Source organism: Medicago sativa, chromosome 5, assembly GCF_051527215.1.
Source record: "Medicago sativa cultivar Bolivia chromosome 5, Bolivia_mono, whole genome shotgun sequence".
Lineage (NCBI taxonomy): Eukaryota > Viridiplantae > Streptophyta > Magnoliopsida > Fabales > Fabaceae > Medicago > Medicago sativa.
Window position 1 is genome coordinate 70,947,259 of NC_140753.1, and position 21,111 is coordinate 70,968,369.

Here is a 21,111-nt window from a genome sequence, read left to right on the forward strand (position 1 = left end):
AATCTGAAACAAACGCACCCATAATCACTTCTAAAAACAGATATATGATTGATTGTGATGTAGAGACAATATAAACCTTTTACTCCAACAATTCACGAAAATTAGACTCATATTACTATCTATTTTGTCCTTTGTTGCAAGTACTTTGATATGATCCAGAAGTAAAGCATTATAATAATATTTTTTTTGACCATAACGCTTTTTTTTTTAAACAGCAAATATTATTAATAATCGGACCTCCGCTCAAGACGAACAAAGACCGATGATTCAGATAATACAAACAAAAGACGCCGTATATAGGCGGAACACCCGAAAATAAACACCATAAAAACACCACTACCCTCAACACCCTTGATAACAACCCCCACCAAAATAAACATCACCAACTAACACGAACTCCTTCACGAAACGACCACTGAAAAAAGTATCCATAACCAGCACCGTCACTACTCATCCCAAAATAACACTCCTCTAAAAAACCTTAAATAACTCTTAAATAACCTTTTTTTTTCTCACATCAAAACAACCAAAGCAAATCATTATATCTTCCACAAATTTTAAAGGGAAAGAGTTTTTCATTTTTAAATTTTTAGAAGTTTACGCTATGCATTGTGCACATGAGTGACAAATTTCATTTTTGGCAATGCATTTGCAATTTTATTATTAGACAGAAAAGGTGAATGAACAAGAATTGGATACGGATCCGCTGCAGCAGAAAAAGTTCACAGATTACTTGTATAATAATCGATTATTTTATGAAAGTTCACAGATTAGTTTAGTTGTATTCAATCATTATTTTAAAATCGATTAGTTCATATGACATCACCGTTAAATGATCCTAACAATAATTTCATATCGGACAGCCAAAATCAGCATTAGTTACCACGTCTGTCTGAATATATGTTTGATACCACGAAAATATGTTACGATCACGACGACTCACTGTGATTTTTAAAAGTTACATTTTATGTAAAATTATAGTAGAGCATCATAATTTTGAAATATTCATCGCGATATCAAATATAAACTAGATGGCATGTGTGAGATGATCTTTATTTTCATCCCTATTTTTGTGTTGGAGATTCATCTACACCCTATTTACTTAAAAAAAAGTTGGACCCTTTTGATATTTATTGGTACTGCATGTCCAACTATTGAATGGTTATGGCCCTTGGCAAGTTGCTAATGATGGGCATGCCCCTGCTTGTCCCACTAGTTGACGGTAGAGTGAAGGTTGCTGCAATTGCAATTGGTCTCCTTAATGGTGTCTTGTCCTTAATGGAAGGTCGATTATTATTATTTTTTTCACTCAACCCTCTAATTTTTGGAAGAAGGTAGTTTGAAAATCTGAGCTGAAACGTAAGTAAAAGTTAATAAAAATTATTTTAAATATTATTCAAATTTGATTTTTTTTTAGAGAATTTATATTTGAATTTTTCTTAACAGTTCATCATAATATAAGTTGTTAGCTAATTATGTTACCGCTTGGTTGAAATGTTCAAATTTCAGAGTACATGCCATTAAAAGTGAAATCACAAAAGAGTGCTAGGATTAAAGTTTTGAAAACTTTAAAATAATGGTCTTTGAATCTTAATTTAAATTGCATACAAAACAAGTGCAATCATCCTTTTCCCTAAAAAAAAAGGGAAATCATCCTTAACATTCGTCTTCATAAATTCTTTCTTGCACACAGACACAACACATCATTGTTGGGCACAACAAACAAAAATTTGACACATGTCAAAAACCTTTAAAACCAGTTTTCATAAAAAACGACTTAGAAGGTTGAGAATATATAAAATAAATCCGAAAGGAAAAATGATTTTATTACCATTTATTTTAAACCCAAATTATCAGGATATTACTCATGTAAAAACACAAATTAGATGGTGCGAAGAAACAGCTCAGTATTATCTAAGAGAAGATTTTGATTATTTTCTCTTTAAAGAAAATATAGAATTAGCTGATTCGTTAAGAAAAAACCTTAACAAACTAGTCAGATAATTTATGGATGGACTAATAAATCCATTTGGAAAAATAATTCCACAACCATTTATATTAGAACCTAATTATAATAACATAATTAGAATGAGAAACCAAATTAATTGGTTAAGAGAAACAGCATATTGGTTTCTGATAATTGAAAATAATTATTCCACATATTGGGAATATGAAAACTTTGCAAATCTTTTAAGCCTTAAAATACAAAAGTTTATACATGGCTAATAAGGGTGTAAGTGAAAAAATACAAGATATTTTTGAAAATCTAACAGCACTTCAGAAACAGTTAGATAAAATAGTAGAAGTTCTACTAGAAAAAGAGTTTGAAGAAAAACTCAATGAAAAATTAACCAGTCTAGAGGAGAACCAAAGATTGTTAGATGAAAAACTTTGTATAAAAATAGATGATTTAATCGATCTATTAAAACTCTTACGTATAAGAGATAAATGTCTAACTCTAGAAGAACTACAAACTTTTGTCAAAAAAGAAGGGGGAGATATGGTAGAAATTTCAGAAAAAGTTGAAAAACCAGAAAAAGAAATTAACTTTTTCGCACCATTACCCTAAAAATGGACGAAACAGAAGAAGAAATAGCTAACCAGCTAAATGAATTACAAACATTAATGGCTTCTTTAGACATTAATAGAAAAAATCAAATAACAGAAGAGTCTGACGATGAAAACAAATTTGTCTATGACTTCGGATCAGAAAGTTCTTTCAGTATGGAAGAAGAACCACAAGTAGGATTTGTAAAAACTGATGAGAAACCGGAATCATCAGAACAAGGACGTAAAAGAGGACGTCAAGAGGATAGTGTAAAATTTATTGACCAACAAATCATTCAAAGTAAAATGGATGAGAGAAAATTTAAACAAATACCACCTAAATATATACCAACAATAAATCGTCACAAAGAAGATGATGTTTTAAACATTGACTGTAGTGAGGATGTTAAGAGAGAGTTAAGAAGTTGGTATCATGATCACATGGTGACAATCCAATTAGATCCTACATTAGGAAAACTAAGTCCAAAGAGTATTTTCAACTATTTAAAAACTAAAACCATAGGAAATGCTTGGAGTTTTATGTCTGAACAATCAGATTCAGAGCTCCCATCAACAACTGAAGAAGTGATAAATCATGTCTATTCAATCTTGAAAAAAGAATTTTTTGGTTTTGATGCACCAGAAGCAGAATCAGACCTAAAATATACAAACATTCATAGAATTCTTAATTTAAGAATCTGTAATATGTGTTATGTTGAACCATTCATATGTGAGTTTAGCAAATATTACTATGCAATATCTCCACAAGAGAGATTACAATATAATCTTTTAGGATTATTCTACAATAAACTTCCAGAGTCTGTAGGAACAATAATGGAAAAAGTAATCCAAGAACACCTGGAAAGAATCGTAGGATTAGAAGATACTCTAGGAACAAGAATAACTGCATTAAGGAGATGGATATCCGAAAAATGCATGGAAAAAACTGCTAAAAGAGAAGCAAAAATAAATGTTTGCTGTGATAGAATTCGAGACAAAGTAGGAAACTACGGTTGTAGTAAACCTAGAAGAAAGAAAAAGAAAAAAGTTTTTAGGAAAATAGATCGTTCTGAATATAAAAGAAAGAAGAAATTTCCTAAAAAATTCAATAAGCAAAAATACTTTAGGAGAAATAAGAAATATCCTAAAAAGAATTCATGTCCCAAAGGAAAGAAAACATGCACATGTTGGTTGTGCAATGAAGAAGGACATTATGCAAATGAATGTCCTAAAAAGAAAGATTCTAAAAAAGAAACCTTAAAACTAATTTGGGAAGTAGGTTTCGAACCAATAGAATCAGATATAGATTCTGATGAAAGTAGTATTTTTGAATATACTACTGAAGAAGAAATTGAAGAATGAGTAGGAAAATTTTAAAAAATGGAAACCCTAATGCAACATTTATCCAGGTAACACTGAATAAAAAGAAAATCATGGGTTACATAGATACCGGTGCCACTTTATGTTTTGGCAGGAGATCCATAATTAAGGAAGGATGGATTAGACTACAAAAACCAAAAGAAATTATCTTTGCTGATAAGAAAAAACACCAAATCTGGTTTGTTCTAAAACATGTTTTTATAAAAATTGAACATAGATACTTCTATGTAAAATCAATTTATGAACATGATTCTGGGATAGATCTAATAATAGGAAATAACTTTTTAAAATTATATAATCCTTTTATTCAAAAAACTGACACAATAACATTAAATTGGTTTGATGTCAATAACCCAGAAGAAAATGAATTTGTTACAACAAATATTATAACAAAAAATGAAATTTTAAAGGCAATTTCAGAAAATCTTAACATACTCAGATGTATGTGGGATAAGAGAAAGTTTTATATAACAATTGAACAAAATCTAGGACATCATCTAGATCAAGTTTGTTCCGAAAATCCATTAGACACTATAGTAAACAAAATTCAAGATTTAATTGTAGTAAAACTCAAGGATCCTAATAAGGAAGTTAAGGTCATATACAAAATCCCTTATTCAGGAGAAGATAAGGAAGAATTTCAAAAAGAAATAGCAGAACTATTAGAGAAAGGATTAATAAGTCCTTCTATTAGTCCACATTCAGCACCAGCTTTTTATGTCAGGAAACACAATGAGATAAAAAGAGGAAAAGCCCGAATGGTAATTAATTATAAAAAACTTAATGAAATGACTATAAGTGATTCTTATAAGTTACCAAGAAAAGATTACATTTTTGAAAAAATAAGAGGATGTAATTGGTTTTCATCTTTAGATGCAAAATCTGGATACTGGCAGTTAAGGTTATCAGAAGAAACTAAACCTTTAACAGCTTTCAGTTGTCCAGAAGGACATTTTGAATGGAATGTTTTACCATTTGGTTTAAAACAAGCACCATCAATATATCAAAGATTTATGGACAATACTCTCAAAGGTCTTGATCATATTTGTTTTGTATATATCGATGATATACTAATTTTTACCAAAGGTAGTAAAGAACAACATGTTAAAGATGTTATGACTGTTTTAAACAGAATAAAAGATAGAGGAATTGTTCTATCCAGAAAAAAGTCAATACTTTTGAAACAGGAAATCGAATTCTTTGGTCTCATCATAAGAGAAGGAGGAAAACTCGATTTATCACCGCATGTTCAAGAAAAAATTTTACTTTTTCCTGATCAATTAGCGGATAGAAAACAAATCCAAAGATTTTTGGGATGTTTAAACTACATTGCTAATGAAGGATTCCTTCAGGATTTAGCAAATGATAGGAAAATTTTACAGAAGAAGATATCTGAAAAAGTGCCATGGTCATGGACACAAAAAGATACTGAGACTGTAAAATCTTTGAAAGAAAAATTAAAAGTTTTACCACAACTATACAACCCAACAGAAAATGATTTTTTGGTTGTAAATGTTGATGCAAATCAGTTTACATGGGCTGGAGTTATGAGAGCTCTACCTAATGGTAAACAAAAATTGGGATTAAATCTCAATGGATATGTTGAGGATGAAACCCCACAACAATCCTATACCACTGTGGACGCAACCCCACAGTTAAAATCAGATATCCCTAATGGGCGATCAGATAAAACATCAGTTTCAACTGATTCAAAACTTGATTATTCAAGTAATAACATCCGAATTAAGGATAAAGATCTTGTTTTATGCAAGTATGTTTCAGGTTCTTTTAAAGATGCTGAAACAAGATATCACATCAATGAGAAAGAAACTCTTTCTTGTTTAAATGTTTTGGGAAAATGGAGATGGCTAGCCAACTTCAAGGAAGAACTAGCAATTGAATGTTTTTATCCAGTTAATACCAAACATGGGGTAAAAGCTAATACAGTTCCAGGAATATCCAAGGAATTACTTAAAGAATTCTATGACTATGGAATGCTCAAGACTGTATATCTTGAGGAAAAAGAAGGTTATAGATTTCAAGAACTTGCTGATCTTCCAAAAGAGATCGGTGATACAGCAAAAAGATTTAATGACTTCCTTGCCAAAGGAAGAGAAATATTTCTCCAATTCGAACAAACATATCCATGGTTCACTACTAAAAAAACGCGAATTAGAGAGGGATTTTAGGGAGGGACAAAATTCCGTAACTAATTGTGACGGATTTAGGGACGGATTTCGGTATTAATTACAAATATTGAATTTCCAATTATTAGTTAGGGAATGGTTTAAACATCCCTCACAAAATATCCCTCACAAAATACCCCTCACTAAATCCCTCACAAAATTGATGAGTTAAACGTTGGCTACGGAATGGGACACGGAAGTGATCCTTCTCTAATGATTCCCTCACTAAAACCATCACTAATGTCAATTACATAGTTGGTGAGGAAATTAATCCCTCACAAACAATTATTTGATATTAATGAGAAAACTGAATCATTCCCCCCCCCCCCCCCCCCCCTCCCCAATTATTTCACGTTTTGGCTTTCCCTCTTCTTATGCAAAACATTCCGCCTCTTTTTTTTCACAAACCCTAAAAATAAAATTTTCCCCCAAAATTTTACTCCAAACTCAGAACCCACACAACTTGTTGAACTCTAAAATGCACAAATCATATGAACACTCCAAACAATCCAAACAATTTATGAACCCAAATCTTAAATCCCCAAATCCTACTCCAAACAGCTTATGAACTCAAATCTCTCATAAATCCTCAAATCAAAACAAAATCTTCACTAAATCTCCACTAAATCTCTCTCAAATCTCCCTCAAATCCTCAAATCATACCAAAATCAAATTTATTCATCACTGTATCACTCTTCAACTCCGCTATCGCGTATTCGCCGCTTCTTCGTCCAACTCCGCTATCGCGTATTCACTGCTTCTTCGTCACACGGTAATCTCCACTCTTCTCTTTCTCTAAATATCCTTCCTTCTTTCCATACTGGTAATCTCCACTCTTCTCATCGTACTCACCGCATCACTCTTCTCATGGTATAGGTGTTTTTGATACTGCTGCTACATTCAGATATTTGTTCCCTCAAATCTCCTTCATTCTTTCAAAACTCACTGTAATCTCTCCCTAAATCTTAGAATTTATTTATTTATTTATTATTTTACATTTTATTGTAATCTGATTTGGGTTTTGTGGGGATTTACAGTGAACTCACTCACATTTCTGAATCCAAAACTGAAGTTGCTTTGAAACAGGTAAATCTAAACCATTCCTTCTGTTTGTTATTAATTTTGATTTTTAATTTTGTATTTTGAATGATTGTTGTTTAAGACTGAGATTATTTAACATTTGATTTTGTTGAAGATTGGTAGTATAAGACTTGTTTTTCAATGAATTCGTGTTGGATTTTCTGTTTTTCAGCCATCCTTCAGTTCTTTGGCTTGTGCTAGAATTGGTTTTGTATGTTGTGAGGTTACAATTTATTATCCTTGGCTGCACTATGGTTGTATGACAGGTAGCAGTTTTTTTGAGTTTGTTTAGCTTTCTCTGATTTGTATTGTTGCCTTTTGATGTTGGTGAATGTTGTGTCTTTATGGTTACTGTTACGTGTCTTGTTGGAGTTTTGCCTCTGCTAGTATGTCCTACTTTTGTTGGTTTATGTTGGTTGGACTTGGGCACCATTTTTAGCATTGTTGCGTGTCAATGAACAATGAGGTCTTTCATCCTCAAATCATTCATTTCAATGTCACTTTTAATATCCCCTGTTAAATCATCCTTCATTTTCAAAAAGAGAAGCAAAATTCAACTACAAGACACTACCAAGTTCATAAAAAAACTACAAGACACCACCAAGTTCATAAATTTTTAATGCTTTACAAAAGATAAAGTTAAATTCAAGCTCTGTCTACAGCTTTAGAAGGCTGCTGTAGCAGTGCAGTTTCCCAACTTATTGATTGTGAGGGCACCCTAACTTATTTTTCAATTTTATAAGAAAATTTGTGGAGTTGAAACCACATTATGGAGAAAATTCCATTCCTGTTTTTGATCTGTTTTGTCCACTATTGAATAAGAAACTTTTGTCTCATGAAAGGGATTTGCAAAGTTTGAAACTTTATTCTTCTATTATTCTGCAGAGTTTTAGAAATAAGTGGTTTTTGTCCTTGAGAATTATGGGACTTTGTTGCATATATAGTCATGATGCCTTATAATGTGTCTCATTTTTCACTCATAATTAGATAGAATGTCTTTTACAAACGATAACATAATTGGTTACTTTCATAGTTCATGTGATGACAGGCTGTTGTCACAAAGTATAAGAAAAAAGAGTATTTTTTTAGCATCATGGTATTTAGCACTACTTACTAATTTTTCATAAACTAGTTCCAACTAGACTTTTCTAATGAAACTTATTGTGTTTATTGCCATGCATTAGTTTACTACTTTCCATGCACGTTTTGTATTCTATAAATAAAATCATATATGAAACTTTCTTTTTCTCTATCTTGTGAACAATAGTTAAGAATACTAGTACAAAAAGAATAAAAGGCTGTTAGGTTTTACAATTTTTTTAACTTTTCGTGTCTTCTGAAAATAATTAACAAAGGGTGATTTGTTAACATTTTTTTTTTTAGCTTAGCTTAGCAGTTAGTACCTCTTTAGTGGAATATTCCCTTGTTTATAGCTTAGCACATTTCTGTCAACAACATTTCTTTTCAAGCAGTATCATATACTTTTCATTACTCTGACCCTATGATCTTTTTTTTGCTCTGAAAACATATTGATTGATTAAAAGATAGTGAGCACATTGGCCATTTTGCATTGATTGAATTTGATGTAGAACATGTTGTATGTTTGTGCGTTTATATATGCTAAATGTGCCGCAACTGCAAAATGTGCTGCTGCTATCGTTAGTTTTTGCTGCTATAGGGGCTGCTGTTTTTTCTGTTGGGGTAGAGGATTGTTCTCGGACATTTTGGGATTGTTCAGCTATAGTTGTGAAGGATGCATTTGTGTTTGATATGTTTATTTTTTAGAATTTTTTTTCTTTCTATTGTGAATGATACATCTGTTATGGGGTAATTTAGAGGATAATTTAGAGGGTAATTTAGTTTACTATCGCTTGATGTTAAAATTTCAAGCGATATATGACCCACGACTAATGCTTTATCTCGTAAATAATGCATCAGCAATAGAAGTACCTGAAAATAGAAAGTGGATGTATAACAAAGTTGATTGTTACAAGAACATTACTGCAGAATTTAATACTGGAGTTCTGGAGTTTATTAAGTTTGCTTTGGAACAAGATAAAGATAACATTGGAGGAGGGGATATTAGATGCCCATGTAATATTTGCAAGTGTTTGAAACATGAAAGTCCAGCAACTGTGAGGGCACATCTATGTTTGAAGGGATTCATGAGTAATTATTATCATTGGACGAACCATGGTGAGGAAATTCCCCCGATTCCGCAAGTGGCTGTTAATCACTCTTATTATGCAAGTAGAGGTCAGAGGGAAATGTTTGAAAATTATGAGCAGTTAGTAATGGATGCTGCGGGACCAGACATTGGCAACTATCTGGATCAACAAGGTGAAGACGAAGGAGACCTAATGGAAGAATCTCCTAACAAAGAAGCTCAAGGATTCTTTGAATTGTTGAAGGCCGCACAATCTCCTTTATGGGATGGTTGTGATAGATATTCCGTGTTGTCAGCTTCTTTAACAGCATTAAATTTGAAAGCAGACTATGGTTTTTCTGAGGGTTGTTTTAATGCGTTGATGCAATTTATGGGAAATGCATTGCCTGATAATAACTGCATGCCAAAAAATTTTTATCAAGCAAAGAAGACGGTTTCTGAACTAGGGTTGTCAAGTATGAAGATTGAATGTTGCCCGAAAGGATGTATGTTGTATTATAAGGAGAATGTTGCGCTCCAAAGTTGTAAAATGTGTGGAGAGGAGCGGTATAGGCATGTTAAAAAGCAGGGAAAGGATAAATTAGTACCAAAAAAACATATGTGGTACTTTCCGCTTGTTCTGCGACTACAAAGATTGTATTCCTCCATACAAACAGCTGGTGAAATGACATGGCATCGTGATAAACCTCGGGAGAACGGTTCTTTGTCTCATCCTTCAGATGCAGAAGCCTGGAAACACTTTGATGAAAAATGGCCTGACTTTGCTCGAGATCCTCGAAATGTTAGATTAGGTTTGTGTTCAGATGGCTTTGCTCCATTTGACATATCGGGCCGAAAGTATTCTTGTTGGCCCATGATTGTTACCCCTTATAATTTGCCCCCATGGATGTGTATGAGAAGGGAATTTATGTACTTGACCATTATAATTCCTGGTCCGGACGACCCAAAGAGAAACATTGATGTGTATTTGCGTCCCTTAATAGATGAATTAAAAATGTTATGGGAGGATGGGGTTATGACTTATGACGTGTCCTTGAAGCAAAACTTTTTGATGAAGGCTGCTGTAATGTGGACAATTAATGACTTCCCAGCCTATGGGATGTTAAGTGGTTGGATGACAAAAGGAAAACTAGCTTGCCCAATTTGCATGAAGCAGCACTCTAAGGCATTTACCCTAGATGCTAGTAAAAAGACCTCATGGTTTGATTGTAGCAGACAATTCTTACCACAAAATCATCCATTTAGAAGGAATAAGACTGCATTTACAAAAGATAAAGTTGAGACTTCAAGTCCTCCGCGAAGGCTGAGTGGTGAAGAAGTTTGGGAAAGTGTTAGAAATATACCAAGTGCGGAGGAATCCCAAGAATGTAAACCACCAGGCTATGGGAAAGAGCATCATTGGACAAAACGGAGTATATTTTGGGAACTTCCATATTGGAAAACTCATCTTCTCCCACATAATCTTGATGTAATGCACATCGAGAGAAATGTGTTTCTTAATATTTTGTTCACATTAATGGATACCAAAGGCAAGACAAAAGATACTTACAAATCTAGAAAGGACTTAGAAGCACATTGTAAGCGTAAGGCCTAGAGCTTAAACCTGGTAGGAATGGTAACTTTGTAAAACCAAAGGCATAGTATACACTAACCAAACAACAAAGAACAGCTGTATGTGAATGGGTTACAAACCTTAAGCTTCCAGATGGCTATGTTTCAAATTTGAGTAGATGTGTTGACTTCAAGGAAGCAAAGTTGTCTGGCATGAAGAGTCATGACTGCCATGTATTCATGCAGCGTTTGATACCATTAGCATTTAAAGCCTTACCCAAACCTATTTTGAATACACTTACCGAATTCAACCAATTCTTTAGAGAAATCACATCATCAGTGTTGAATGAAGATAAATTGCGTAGTTTGGAGGAAAACATCGCAATCATTATGTGTAAATTAGAACAAATATTTCCTCCAAGCTTTTTTGACTCAATGGAACATCTTCCTATTCATTTAGCTTATGAAGCAAGAGTTGGTGGTCCCGTGCAGTATAGATGGATGTATCCATTTGAAAGGTTAATTGTTCAACCTTATATACTCTCTTGGTTAGTTTTCTTAGTTATTTCTTCATTTATCTAAGCTTAATCTTAATTTGGTCTATAGGTTCATACGAACTTTAAAACAAAAGGTAACAAATCAAGCTAATGTGGAAGGTTCAATTGCCAAAGAATATTTACTAGAGGAGATGTCTACATTAGGTTCCTATTATCATCCAGCTGATATTCCATCGAGGAGAACAAGAGTGCTGTGGAACGATGATGGAGGAGAAGATTTTTCAGTGAATCCTCCATTGTCAATCTTTAACTATTCGGGTCGTCCTTTTGGAAAACGTACTAATTCTAATTTGACTGATAGGGAAATGAAAGCTGCACACCTTTATGTGCTTTTAAATTGTCCTGAGGTGGTGCCTTATCTGAAGTAAGTATTCCCAAGTCGAAATTTGCACACATGTATTAATTGTTTATGAAATCAAATTTAATGGATATTTTACATGTGTAGCATGTACTCCAATTTGTTACGAGAACTAGACCCCGAGTTGAGTGAACCAGATTTGGACAAACAAATTTCTGCAACATTTCCAACTTGGTTCAAAACACATGTACGTGAATCTCCATAGTTTAAAATTATAGTACCCAATTTATTAGGTTGAATTTACAATATTTTGCCTAATGTAGGTGCTTGATCCAAGGAATGGGATAAATGATGTGCTGTTAACAAGTTTGGCATGGGGCCCTCTTAGAAATGTTATCAAGTGGCATAGTTATGTTATTAATGGCTACAAGTTTGTGACAAAATCTCGAAATGAAGGGATAAGTACAACCAATTGCAATGTATGTGTTCGGGGAGGGCAATTAGATTCATTAGAAAATGATTACTATGGTGTTTTGACTGACATTGTCGAATTAGAGTACACCGGTCATCCTACAAAGAAGGTAGTTTTATTTCAATGTGATTGGTTTGATCCGAGCTCTCAAGGGACCAAGACGGATAACTATGGCAATGTTGAAATAAAAAAATCTAGAAAATATCAAAATTATGATCCTTTTATATTAGCCCAACAGGCAGATCAAGTTTACTTTACATCCTTTCCTGAAGGGCAACAAGGTTGGCTAGGTGTCATAAAAACCAAGGCACGCAGTAACATTCAAACTGTGGAAAAAAAAGCAAACAACAGATGCATATCAAGATGATGATGTTAATACACTACCTATAGTTGTTTCAAATGATGATTTTCAGCAATGTCTTGTTGACATTAATGGTGTAACTAAAGAAGTGCCAAACTCTTTGTTGAGGAGAAGTGCCAAACCCATTGTTGAGGATGAGGAGGAGGAGGAGGAGGAGGAGGAAGAAGATGAATATGAAGGGGTGGAGGAGGAAGATGAAGATGAAAGGGAGGAAGATGAAGATGAATATGAAGATATTTATGAAGATATAGATTCAAACTAAGTCATTGAGCTAAATTAAGTTGAAAGTGGCACACATGTTTTTTTTGTATTATTTTGATTTTGATGTGTTATTCTTATGCATATTCAATGAAAATATTATTGTTTGTGCGTTTATTTAATTTTATGCCGGTAAATGTTGATTTGTGCGTCTATTATTTTGATCTGACATCTGCGTTATATGTTTTTTAGATGTGTCCAGATTTTTATGTGTTAATCAAATATATGTTTTTTTATATGTATATATAGATGGCAGGAAATGATACTCTGGCAGGTGGAGGAAGAGGTACTGGTAGAGGAATCAGTAGAGGTAGGGGAGTTAGGGGTACCACACTTTCATCTGGGAGAGGTATGGCTGCCAATACTCCATCACACTCTATTGTTGGGCAAGCAACAAATCCTTCCACATCTCATACAACAAGAAATACACAAGTTCCCCACTCTACTCCTAGCCCTCCCATTTCTCAATCAACAAGCTTGCCACAAATCCCATCATCTAATGCATCTGCTGCTGATCCACATGTATCATCAAATGATGTGGATTCATCTCCAAACATTGGGAGTGAGGACCCTCTTGATGATCGTATTTGGATTCGTCCAGGACCTGAGAGCACGTATGCTTTTATTACTTTTTGTCCTTTAATTTTAAATATATCATACTCGTATCTTACAATTTCTTCAATATTGTTTTAATAGGTTTGACCCTCCTATTGCGCCTACACGTGCGATAACAAAAATTATGAAGCAAAAGTTTGATGGATGTTGGACAACGTATGGAGAACTAAAGGCTGATGAAAAAAAAACGGGAAACATAGTGTGATTGCAATGTGGTTTAGAGAGTTTAATGTATGAAAGTATTCATGAATATTTACGTATCTTACTAGTTATATTTTTTTTTTCATGTAGATTATTCTCAATATATTGCTTTATTCTATTATTAACCTATATTTTTTATATTGTAGAGGAAGTTTAAGTGGCTACCTGAACTTAATGGAGAGATTAAGAAGTCATTTGACCATAAAGCCTCTCAGTTATACTCAAGTGCAATGTATAGGGTCAGAACAGGGGAAGATGATGGTGATTGGATTCCAGTTGAAATGCGTAAGAAATTGGATGAAAAATGGAGTGAGGATGAATGGAAAAGCAAGGCACAAACTAACAGCAAAAACAGAAAATCTTCTGATGCTCCACTCCACACTGGAGGGTCGATTCCAACATTTGAGATTTCTAAGAGAATAATAAGTAATTGAATTTGAGTTTAATTGTATTTGTTAGGTTAAGCATTTTAATTTCAATTAAAATTGATTGATCCGTTTTGTTTTTAGAAAAAATCTCCAGAAGTGACTCCAACATCTTGGGAAATATTTGAATACACACACAGATTGAAAGGTGATCCAAGCAAGTGGGTTTCCTCAAAATCAAAGAATGTTGCTGTAAGTTATTACTTCATGACCTTATTGAACTTGATGAATATTTAGTCTATTTTTAAAGTAGTTGAAGTATGATATGGAGGTTTTGCACTGATGCTAATTGTGCAAGAACTGATGCTATTTTTAATTGTTTTAATAGTTCTGCACTGAAATAATTGTTCACTGATGCTAGTTGTTGGGAGGATATTGAATCATATAGCTACAATTCGTTCCATGAATATGATAACACTATGGTTGGTATTCACGCCACACCAAAAACCTATTCTTTTGAGTCAATACATGGGTTCATTGAAGCGTGAGCCCCCTTCACTCCAATATTCACAGACTCAATATCCTAGCTATATGATTCAATATCCTCTAGTTGAGTTTGTTCAGTCAGTTCCAACTTCTCTAGAAAGGAGTCATTTACTTCCATCTAATGAAGCAAATGTTAGCACACAATGGAATGAGTTAGATGATCAGTATGATATGGTTTATTTATGTCCTTTGACTATAATAATAATTATACGAACATGTGCTCAACTGATGGGTACCACTCAGCTGAAACTACTCAGGGTCATGATATTAACCATTCTGCATTTAATCAGATCCCAAATTACCAATTATAGGTTAGGGATATGTTTTTTATGTGGTTTAGTTTTTTGTGTGTTTAAATTGGCTTGTATGCTTCTACTGTATAATTGCGATGAAGTTGTGTTTTAGTTTTTCTTATTTTGTTTCAGAATAAGAAAAACACTTGAATGTAATTTTCCCTAGTTTGTTTGATGCTTCTGGGAAACTGATATAGGCAAGCAGTGAACACAGTATAAGTTTTTAGGACAACATACCGGGTAAAAATCAACAACATTGTTTTTAGATAAGGTTTTAGGCCAACATTTCATATAGTTATCGGGTGACAAAGTTGACAAAGTACTTTGTTTAAGACCAGGGGACAATAGTTATCAAAATATTTTATATACTTACTTGGAATTACTCATGTATTCAATATTTTTTTTTAAAAAAAAAGTTGTTTATGTTGACTGAATGAAGTATAAAATTATTACTTGTTATTAAAATATTATTATTTTGCAGGATGAGTTTCAAAAAAGGATTATTGAGAGGGATTCACATGAGGAGGCACTAGGGGATGATGTTTCTAGACATGAAAGTGACAACATTATCTTCTTAGATGTTGTTGGAGGAGTAAATAAGAAGGGTCGTATATATGGTTTGGGCCCGGAAGTAGGGAAATATAAGCCGTCTAGATCTTCCATATCTGACGGCATCTTACAATCTGAATTTGAACAAATGAGGGTTGAAAATGCATCACTTAAAGAGAAATTGAAGGCTCATGAGGAGTTGATTCGTGCATCGCAGGAAGATTCACGTTTTCTTAGGGAGCAAATGACTAAATTGATGGAAATGGTTTCTCAAGGTCATCTACATCCACCTCCACCTCCATCTACTTGATATATAGATATATAATATGTATAATATATGGTTATTTTGATAGCTTGGTTGCAAACTTGGCTAATGTGCTACTTCTAGTACCATTAAAAATGTTTTAAGCGTTTCTTATGAAACTTATTTTGAGAGTTTCCTTATGACTCTTTATGTATTTTGAGAGTTGAACAATGGTTGTACTCTTATTGACATTTTCCTTATGACTTTTATGGTGATGAATGTCTCTGATGGATATGAAGACAATTTATCAAGTGTTTTTTTATTGTATACTTATAATTTCCAACATGTTCGATATGGTTTAATATAGTAAATGCAGTTAAAATATTAATATAATTTCTGTTTGAATTAGTGAGGGAATTCAGTTTCATCACAATTAGTGATGAAATAGGCCTTCACAATTTGAGAGGGAAAACCAATCCCTCATTAATTAGTGACGGAAATATTGGTAAAAATTGATGGAATAGTCCCTCACTATTAGAGAGGGAACAAGAATCCCTCACTAATTACTGACGGATTTGTCCAACTTTTAGCACATTTCTGGTTCATATTTAGTGACGGCTTTATATGATTAGGGACGGATTTTATCCGTGTCAATTAGGGACGGATACCAAAATCCCTCACAAATATTTAGCAAGGCCAATATTCGAAAGGGATTGCCGGTCGTCACAAAATCCGTCACTAAATTTGTTTGTGAGGGAATTATAGTAATTTAGTGACGGAATTCTACCCTCTCTAATTTGCGTTTTTCTAGTAGTGTTCGAAGAAGAAAATAATCAGATGGCTGTAAGACCAAGAACAGCTATAAAGATAGGTATCTCAAACAAAACCTATCTAGAACCAAATGCAACAAGTGTTGGATGGACATTAATCTCATTTGTTCAACAAATGAAGCGTTTTTATGACTACCTAATCAAATATGGGTCATCCGTTACCAATTATAAAGTCTTATATGTCTCAGATTATTGTTTCATGGTCTGCGACTCAAAGAAAAAGGTCTCTACAGAGCACCTCAAACAAACACTTCAATTCGAAGAATTATTCTCAGGATTCGAAAATGGTCTCCACAGAATTCCAGACGAAGTACAACATGAATGTTGCCAATACTTCTCAACCTACAAAGGGCATATCTGTAAATGGTGTGCAAAAGACAAAGTGTCGGCAGAAGAAGACAAAATACCGACAACTTCAGCAACAAAAGATAAGGCTACAGAAAAAGCCTAGACACGCGTCATATAATTATCATGATGTAATAGTGAAACCTTATCATCTGAGTCAGATGGGGTCCACTTAGAGATAAGAATCTTATCACTTTAGGTGATAATGCGTTTTCTTTTTCCTTGCGTGTTTTAATTGTCTTTCTTTTTTGCTGTCATGGATAAGGACATGTGAACTACTTGTAAGTCCTATCCTCCTATAAATAAGAGTCTCGATGCTCACTTGTAAATTACAACTTAAATCAATGAAGTAAGTACCTTTAGTTTATGAAAAACATTGTGGGAAAGGGCTTCGCAGGATTTGAGGTTGTCATAACCAAATCAAAAGAATTTTAGTTTCCAATATCAATAATCGAAAGATTATTTCAAATCCAAAGGATCGGAAGATCATAATCATCAAAGATCCAAGGCAAAGTCAAGTATGATTTTAAAGAATTTAAATATTTTATAATTTTTACATTTCATAATGGAATATAGCATGATAAAAGAAAATTCATCTGGTTTTATAGCAGATGTACTAACAGATCATATAGAAAAGGTAGATTTTACTTTAAAACCTGAAGAAAATTTCAAACAAAAAAGCATTTTTTCTTTAATAAAAGAAAAATTATCCAGAGAAAACATACTAAAATATGGTATGATGGTAGGAGAAGTTGCTATACCAATGGAATCAACAGATGGGTCTGTTGTAATATCCTTGATTGATAACGAACAAATTAATAATAGATTAAAACATCTACCATTAGAAAAAAGACAGAAGATAGGATATATTCATATATCAACTATCCAGATAATCATAAAAAGTACTTTTATGAAAGGAATAGATGCAGAACTAGAACTTCTTATCGAAGATGCTAGGATGAATGAAAAACATTCACTGATAACCCAAGGTGAGGGAAATTTAAAGTTTGGAAAATTAAAATTTGACATAAATCTACAAATAGGTTTAAGTCTAAATGATATAGATCTAGACAGATCTCTAGTAATTCATTATAAACTTAAAGACCAAACTCTCATGAGACCAGGAAATCATCCTTTCAGTATAAGTTATAAAATGAATTATGCATTAAGTAATTCTCATTATAGTATAGAGTTTAGTGGAAAAGAAAAAATACAAATAGATGAACTATTTGCCCCACTATTAAAATTAGAATCACCAATTTTAAAACAACTAAAAAGGTCAAAATCAATTATGACTATAGAAAGAACACCTCTTCTAAAACAAGAAGAAAGTACTAGTGAACCAAAGTTTTTACCAGCAAGAACTTCATTAGACAGTTATGAAAAAAGAAAGCTTAATAAAGCTTTATCAGAAATAAAAACTGAACTTTCAGGTATTAATAGAAAATTATAATGCCAGGAATAACAATAAAAAATGAATTAAGATTATTCAGAATAAAACTAGATAACCTAGTTAACAGAATAGAAGAAAATTTCTTCAAAATAGAAATGAAAAACACACTTTGGGGAATCCATGATTTGATGATTTTACAGATTTCCTATATAGATGAAATAATAGAAGAATTAGAAGAAACAGAAAATATTTCTGTTACACAAAAAGAAAGAGCCACAACCCTGTTATGGCCATCTCAAAAACTGATTGAATTTGAACAAGCCTTAGAAAAAATTCAAGGAAGTTCCTCAAATATATAATGCCTGGTTTAGGTCTTATAACAGAATTAGAACTCTTTAAAGAAAGATTAAAGAACATAATCTCTGATATAGAATTTTATCATAGAAGAATTGTTCTAAGACAAATGCTTTTTCATTCTAAAGAATTAGTACAGTACCATATGGAATATATTGAAGACTTCCTAAGAGAAGTGGAAGATTTAGAAAATCTTACTAATACACAAAGAGAAAGAGCTAAAACACTCTTAAAACCATTTCAAGGTTTAATTAGAATCGAACAAATGATAAGTCAAGTTCGAGAAAATTCCGCTGGCGATTCCGCCACAAACCTGGTATCAGAGCCAGTATTACAATCCTAAGGGATGAAGATGAAAATAAAAATGAAAATAAAATTAAAAATATTATATTTTCAAAAAAGACAAAAACTTTTAAAAGTTGCTCTTTTGCTTAACCGACTTAGTAGAGTCTTATATGATATCAGTTAATCTTTTAACCGATTTAAAAGCTCGTAAGCTGAGTTGTCAAAATTTTATTGGCTGTGCCTAAGAAACAGGTGTTAAGCTTGTGCCTATGCAAGTGTTTCTCCTATCTGAACTTGATTCCTGTAATTATAAATTATATATGGAATTTTTTTTTCCATTGGGCCTACCTTTTATTTAAATGGTAAACAATTTGGTGAGTGGTCAATTTAGCACAAGAATCTCTCATTTCAGAACTTTGAACTTTGCTAGTTTTCAATAGTACACACACGTGATAGTAATCGATTTGGAGTTATCTTTAACTTGTTGATTCAATCATTTGAATGCACATCATCTTCGTCCTCAAGTCCTTTTGGGGAACTTTTATTGCTTTAATAAAAAAACGTGTTGCTTACAAGTTACAACTTCATGATGTATTATTATAATGTTGTGATTTCGTGATTGCATGATATATCAAGAAATACTATTTGCGAAGTGGTTTATTATTGACATTTATACATTATACATTACTAAGTCATCTTGAGTTCATATCAATGAAGAGACAATGACTCATATATCATTATACCGAGCTCACAAGGGTGGATGTTATTGATGACCCATTTTAGATTAGAGGAGTGATATTTTGACAACCAAAATCAAACAACTTTAATGACAACCTTGTTTTCTCTCTTCTTATTGGACAATAACAATAGAGAGAGAAAAAGGAAGAGAGAGAATAAAAGTATAATGTGAGTATGAGAGAGAAAGTTGTCACAAAAGTTGTTTAAAAGTGGTTGTTCAAATATCATTTCTCTTTAGAATAATGAGAACTCTAATTGGTTATCACCTTATATGTAGGTCGTGATCTTCAATATATCGAACATGCATACTCCCTCTGGTCACTATTATAAGCAAATTTCTACTTTTTAGATTCATTCAATAAATGATGTATGTGGTCTACAATATAGACCACGTACATCATTTATTGAATGAACCTAAAAAGTCAAAATTTGCTTATAATAGTGACCAGAGGGAGTATATATTCTTCTCTTTTGAGAAAGAATCACAAGTTATGAAATGATCATCGTGAGAGTAGTTGTGAATTCACGTATTTCGAATATCTAATATATATATATATATATATATATATATATATATATATATATTTTAAAAAAACTAAATTAACTTACCTAAATTGACAGTGGAGAATCAAACCTGAAACTTATACTTGAAACATACTCCAAGGTATTAAGCCAACACCATCAAACTAACTTAAGTATGTTTCGAATATCTAATAGTATATTAATAGTATATTTGATAAATCAATATGTCGTAAATCATAAAGTACTTTATATCCATGCTCGAATGTTTATTTGACTTCCGTATTAAAGTATGATTATAATCATAATCTTTGTATTCAACATGTCTTGTATTGATTGATTACCATTAAACTATGCTTATATGGGGATAAAGAGCATAGTTTAGTTACCAAAATGGAAAGAAAAAAGGCTAAAATATGATATTGGTCCCTCCAAAATAGGTCAGTTTTGGTTTTAGTCTCTGCAATTTTTTTTTATAGTTTTTGGTCCCTGCAAAAATAGGTCAGTTTTGGTTTTAGTCCATGCAAATTTTTTTTTATAGTTTTTGGTCCTTGCAAAAATAGGCCAGTTTTGGTTTTAGTCACTGCAATTTTTTTTTTTTTTATAGTTTTTGGTCCCTGCAAAATTTTTGTTTTTGGAAATAGTCCCTGACCCCAATTATGTGATGATTTGTCACTTTTGTGCATATATGGCATATGTGCTTACTTAATAAAAAGAATATTATTTTTTATAATTTATATAACAATAATTATTTTTTAATTGAAAAATAATAATAAAACATGTACAACAATTATTTTTTAATTTATAAAAGTGACAAATCATCACATAACTGGGGTCAGCGGCTATTTCCAAAAACAAAATTTTTTGCAGGGACCAAAAACTATAAAAAAAAATTGCAGGGACTAAAATCAAAACTGACCTATTTTTGCAGGGACCAAAAACTATAAAAAAATTTTGCAGGGACTAAAACCAAAATT

At 32.5% G+C, this 21,111-nt stretch overlaps 1 long non-coding RNA gene and 2 pseudogenes across 2 annotated transcripts; all 3 read left to right on the plus strand.

Annotated features, from left to right (window-relative positions):
* Positions 1-6,570: 6,570 nt before the first annotated feature.
* Positions 6,571-7,199, plus strand: LOC146924577 (uncharacterized). Its single transcript, XR_015010978.1, has 3 exons — positions 6,571-6,885; positions 6,990-7,060; positions 7,151-7,199. It is a non-coding gene; the product is annotated as an uncharacterized LOC146924577 (long non-coding RNA).
* Positions 7,200-9,103: 1,904 nt separating this feature from the next.
* On the plus strand, positions 9,104-12,861 carry LOC146924578 (uncharacterized; annotated as a pseudogene).
* Positions 12,862-13,106: 245 nt separating this feature from the next.
* On the plus strand, positions 13,107-15,864 carry LOC146924579 (uncharacterized; annotated as a pseudogene). The gene is made up of 5 exons (XR_015011194.1): positions 13,107-13,471; positions 13,554-13,703; positions 13,820-14,113; positions 14,183-14,290; positions 15,359-15,864. The product of XR_015011194.1 is annotated as an uncharacterized LOC146924579 (transcript).
* Positions 15,865-21,111: the final 5,247 nt, after the last annotated feature.